At 39.8% G+C, this 6,219-nt stretch overlaps 1 protein-coding gene across 6 annotated transcripts in view; it reads left to right on the top strand.

Moving 5' to 3' along the window:
• Positions 1–6,219, top strand: part of cdk14 (cyclin dependent kinase 14) — a 330,986-nt gene that overhangs the window by 221,845 nt on the left and 102,922 nt on the right. The window lies entirely within an intron of this gene.

The raw sequence follows: 6,219 nt of genomic DNA on the forward strand, positions 1-6,219 counted from the left end.
TGCTTTGTCTAAGTCTTCCTCTTTGTAAACTGCATCCCAGTCTTGCCCCAAAAAGTCCTCTTTTATCCTTCTTACAGCATATTCGTTCATCACCCTCCTATAAAAAAGATTTGTTTTTGGCCTTTCATTTCTAACATGGCAGTCATAAACCAAAAATACTGGTAAATGATCACTGATATCATTTATAAGTAATCCACTAGACATTTTGCTATCAATATCATTAGTAAATATATTATCTATTAGTGTTGCATGCTGGGTTGTTAATCTACTTGGTTTTGTAATTGTTGGGTATAAACTGCATGTATATAATGTGTTAATAAACTCCTCAGTTGCTGTGTGCTTGTTGGGATTCAACAGATCTATATTAAAGTCACCACATATAAACATTAATTTATGACTTATTGGCGAGTAATTTTCTTCCATCCAGTCATTAAATTTTTCTATGCTGGCTCCAGGTGCTCTGTAGATACAGCTTATTACAACATTCTTCTTTTTTTCCAAAAGTAATTCAACAGTCACACATTCGAGTAAATTATCAACTAGCCCAGACATTTTGTCTACATTCTTGTAACAAATGTTTTTATCTATGTACAAGGCCACACCACCTCCCATCTTATTCTCTCTGTTTATGCATACCAAGTCATAGCCTTCAAGTTCAAAATCCATTCCTCTTACAGTGTTGATCCAAGTCTCAGAAATAGCAATTATATTAAAAGAACGTTTTAGACTACTAAGATAATGTTTTATACTCTGAAAGTTTGCATATAAACTTCTGCTATTAAACTATTACTATTTGACAGTAGCCTCAGATTTGACAAAGAGATTAGATCTGTGGTCAAAACCAGCTTCTTTCACCTGAGGCTCCTAACCAAGGCACTTCCTGTCATGTGGATTTAGAAAAAGCCATTCATGCTTTCATCACTTCGCGACTTCATTACTGCAATGCCCTTTATATAGGAATCAACCAATCTCTCATTCGGAAGCTTCAAATGGTACAGAACGCTGCTGCTCATCTACTGTCAAATACTCCTGAGTACGCCTACATCACCCCTGTTCTTTACTTGCTACACTGGTTACCAGTGCAGTTCAGAGTTGATTTCAAGGTGTTATTATTTGTATTCAAGTCTACTAATGGCCTCGCTCCACCATACCTGTCTGACCTGCTGTCCATCCGCACTCTGCTTAGGGCTCTACGCTCCTCAGAGCACTGTCCTTGGTTGTCCCGCGGACAAGATATAAAAACTGGGTGATCGTTCGTTTGCTGTGTATGGCCTAGGCTGAAGAACTCCTTACCGCCGGAGTTACGGTCCATAACTGTTAGAAACGCTCGAACACAGAGCTGAGCGAGCGGGGAAAAAAAAAAAATGGACCCAGGTGGCTGGCTTCGGTGCCAGCAGTGGGTTTTATTTACGGTGCCAACAGTGAAAAAATATTTACACGAAATGAGGAGGAGTGAGAGGACCAGGTGTATAGCAGGAAACAGTCAATGGAGTGATGACAGGCTGGGCTGCGGATGTTGGGTTCACTCCTGGACTGGTCGGGGTGGAGATGATGATTACTGAGAGAAGAGTATAACAGAGAGACAGATTAACGGAGACTGTGCATCAACCTGTGAAGCGGTGGCTGGTAGAGCTGAGAGAAACCAGGGTCCAGAGGAGAGGTCCGATGAGGAGAAAAAAACAGTTACGGTCGGGCAGGCTAGAGACTAGAGATAACACAGTAAAAGGGGCAGGCGTACATGGCACAGGACGGCAAAACGTGAGTATCAGCGAAGCAGGGCAGGTGTGTCTAATTGTGCAATCAGTGCAAGGGAGCTGACTAGTGCAAGGAAAAGAAGAGAGGAAGGTGACGCCGGACAAACCTGACAATAACTGAGCTATTGTCTTTTAAGTCAAAACTAAAAACTCATCTCTTTAGACAGGCTTTCTGTGTCTAATGGGCTCCAGTGGCATCATGTCGATGCCTTTTAGTTTGTTGTTTTATATTTATACTTTGATATGGAAGTCTCCCATTAGCTTTTGATATTATATTGTGTGTTTTATTTTGCTCTTGATTTTATTTATGTAGCTGGTTTTATATTCCTAATATATGTTTTTCTGTGAAGTGCTCTGGGCTCCTCTGCAGTTGTAAAGTGCTATACAGATAAAGTATTATTTATTTATAGTTTGAATCCCTCTTTTTAACAACTTTAATTACTCTAGTTTCTAGTGTTCAAAACAGCTACAGCAAGATAAATATTTTTTTATTGAAAAATTCAAGCCAAAGAAAAAAGATCAACTTGCTCCAGTTGTTTGATGAAATTCAGACACCAAAATTCAAGGCAGGTGGCTGTGGTTCAGGAGGTACAGTGGGCCATCTCCTAGCAGAATAGTGGGCAGTTTGATCCCCGACTCCACATATTTAAGTGACCTTGAGCAAAACACTGTGTGATTCATAGAAAATTCTGGAAGTATAAATCCACTTACCATTTAACAAATGAATCAATCAGACCTCTGTGCTGTTCTGTTAGGTTTCTTTTTGCCAGTCATGTGAAGAAAAAGAAGAATAGGTGTCTGGAAACTCTGAACTTGTGAACATGGGAAAAAAAGAACTCCCTGTGATATATGTGACTCAGACTCACCTAAACTGAGAAATAGAGTTTTTTATGAGTGAAAGGTTTCCAGGCTATAAATCCAGCTGTGCTAATATATCACAATTAGGTGTTCAGTTCTCCATTAAATTAAAATTATGGCATTTGTGTGCTTGACCATGTTCCAGTATCACAACCATTACTTTGATGAGGACAGTGTTATTATGACTAGTGGCCAGATCTGTAGAAACCCAAGCTGTAAAAAAACTATCATCTTTCCTTTGCTTCTACTACTTGGCCTCTTGTTGCTAGGTGATTAAATACCTTAATATAGAAATATAAACATAGTATTTGCACAAAACTGGAGAAGTTAATAAAGCAAGACTCCTTCTAAGGCCCATATTATGGTTTTACTTTAGAGGTGAATATTTTCAAACTGTTTCAGAGAAATTCACACCATCCAACTGGCTGAGTTTGGAGGTTTTCTGGACCATGTACTTTAGGAAGTCCACTGCAAACATTTGATGACAAATGGAAATCAGAGTGCAGTGAGCTGCGGTGGATTTTCCCTCCTCCCTGTCTCCCTGTGTCCCCTCCCTGCCTCCTCCAGTCCTGGAGGAAATAAGAAAGTGAAGAAAGAAAGTGAGGTACAATAGAACCACTTCCTCTCTGAGACCTTGTATCATAGGCCAGCTGAGGGAACAATGAATTTCATGTGAACATATACAATACTTGTCTCTGCCCTGAGAGTTGGCTCACCCTCTCTTGCTCTCTTGTTTCTCTGTCCAGTCAGCCAGGTTCCTCTAGACTGTTGTGATTAATGAACAGTTGTACGTATGTGCTGTGACTAGCCTTTCTGCTGCAGTGAGGGGGCAACACGGGCAGGTTGTTTCCTGTGCCTCACATCTTCCAGGTGCTTTTCTAGTTCTAAGAAGCACCCACCATGCACCGACAAAGGACTGCTTCTCTCTGCTGTACGTAAATGTGTCATCACCTGAAGCTGCTTGACTGTTTCAGGAGATGCTATGCCATCTTATTGCAGATGGAGCCAGCTGACAGCAATAGCAGGAAGGAATGTGCACCTACTGCACATTAAAAGCTTTCAAAGGTGAACAAGCTGATATAGTATCTGCAGTCAGACACACCTTCTCATTCAATTAAATGATTTTTATTTATTTCTATTATTTTTACATTGTAGACTAATACTGGAGACATCAAAACTATGAAATCACACATATTGGATTATTTGGTAAAGAAAATGTGTTAAAGAAACTAAAATCCTCTATTGCATGATTGCCTCTCAGCAACACACTGTATTTTCCTCAGTGTACAGTGACATGCTCCATATTTTATGTCGCAAGTTTGTATAGACCTGTGGAGGGGATTTGATGAATCAATAAAATGCTTGCCTTGAGTCACACCACTTTTAGGTGGCCATCTTTTTGTCACCTGGTGTGGCATGGGGATGACATTTGTCTGAGCTCTTGTGGACCAAAAAACAATTTTAAATCAGTTTTCAGCTCTAACTTAATTTTTCAACATGTAATAACATATTTGTATCTTGTAATATATTTTTTAAATTTTTTTTGTTGTTTTTGTCTGGAGGCAACACTGTGCAACACTTGCACTTCACTTCTGTAAGCACCTGATAGTGCAGCCATCGTCAGGAATGAGTTATTTAATATGTTAGAAATATTTTTTAAGTTTTTGCACATGTGAAAACTGTATTTATTCAGTATTTTTTTCTATTATAGATATGTATTCAGTATTTATAGGATGCATTGTGTCACTTCTGTCATAACTATGATATTAACTGTTCTTCAGATATTGCTGCCGTCACTGTTTTATGGTGCAAGAAAAAAGTACATGCTGCTCCTCCAGTTGAAGACAGCGAGGATGAGCTGAGATTTAGCATTTGATGAGGTGGAGAGTGAGGTGACAGTGAGGATAAGGATAATCACCTTTATTGGCCAAGTATATTACACACAAGGAATTTGTTTCCGGTACAGAACCCAGGCAGCCATCTGCAGTGCCAACTCAACTGATGGCTCTAACCATCAGGGGCAACTTGGGGGTTCAGTGTCTTGCCCAACAACACTTTGACTGCAGGCACCAAGATTCAAACCTCCAACCCTCCAGTTGGGAGACGACTGCGCTATCCACCGAACCACAGTCGCCCCCTGAGCATGCAGACCTGTGAAATGAATGATGACAGTGCAGTGACAGATATGAACTAAATTAAATAGATGCCTAAATAATGTAATAGCTAAAATAAAATATCTGGTATTTTATATCAACAGTTTTTATTGAAACACTGATTTTAATTCCAGTTTTTCTGGTGAATAAAAAAAAATCTGGTTTCATCATGGCATCCTGTCGATTTGGTTTCCATTGTCGCACAATGTTGCCCTCCAGCAACATAACCTCACACACATCCCCTTTAGGCTTATTTTTTGAAAATTACAAATTATTTCAGCACTTGGGTCCATTTTATGCAAGGAAAGTCAAACATTATTTGAACATTGCTTTCATAATGTCTGCAATAGTAACCTTCAGAATACTGTAGCAGCACATTGCCTTCTCACTAGAAATTTTATCAGGCTTTCAGACTGTGAAGGGAAACAGTGAAAGATAAGCACATCCCCCACACTCATTATCACCACTGAGGTACCCTAAAGCAATGCCCTTAACCCCGGCAGCTCCTGTAGAGCTGTTGAGGGTAGGCCCAGACTGGCTCTTGTCAGTACTTTCCTGGTTAAATTATGGGTTTTAATTCAAAATTCCCTTAACATTTGTAACACTTCTAATAGCCAAAATCCAACCTTGGAACAAAGACTTTGTCAAAAATACAGTATGCTACACATCTCACGTAATGTATTCTGACACCAGTGGTCTTTTTGAAATGAAATATATCATTGTTTTTTGCCCAGTCTTCAGTGAATGAACATTTCCCATAAATGTAATGGCTCTATTTAAGAGGCGAGCCCACGAGAAAGCCAACATGTCTGCGATAACAGCAGGACCCAGAGAAGATCTCAGGCAGCAGACATTGCAGCTAAAATGTGGAACATTAAGAAGAAAGCATTGCTGAGTTTTGGGGTTGTCTCATGTGTTCACTGTGTTTGTGTGTGCTCACATTGTATGTGACACCTGTTTGGTTAACTAGGGTTTCATGTGCAGTGTCACCTAGTTACAAATCTCCCTTGGCCTAATGTGGCTTAAAACCTGGACCATAGTGTATACCCTCCCTGCCTGTGTGTGAGCACCTTAGTGGCTGACATGTATGTATATTACTGGTTGCTTTTTTTTAACCTTTGTAAATGATTTTTCTTTTACAACCTTCTTATTTAGGAGTTCTTTGTTGTGTGTTAAACACTTGCCCTGTAGAAGGCCACAAACAAAATCACGTTGGGTCAGCATTTAAGTTTGTCGCACCCGATACTTTTTACCATGCTAACTCTGAGAGACGAAGCAGTCCAAGTAACTTCAAAACAGTGCTGATTTATTCAATGAACACAGGTAAAAATTAACATTACACGCTCAGGTATCTTGCACCTCCAACATGCACGCAGGCAGCTGAAAGATGAAAGACCCTGAACCACAACAGGCCTATACATTATATCACTTCGGGCTAACCCCATTCTACACAG

Source organism: Monopterus albus, unplaced genomic scaffold, assembly GCF_001952655.1.
Source record: "Monopterus albus unplaced genomic scaffold, M_albus_1.0 scaffold276.1, whole genome shotgun sequence".
In the NCBI taxonomy this organism is placed as follows: domain Eukaryota; kingdom Metazoa; phylum Chordata; class Actinopteri; order Synbranchiformes; family Synbranchidae; genus Monopterus; species Monopterus albus.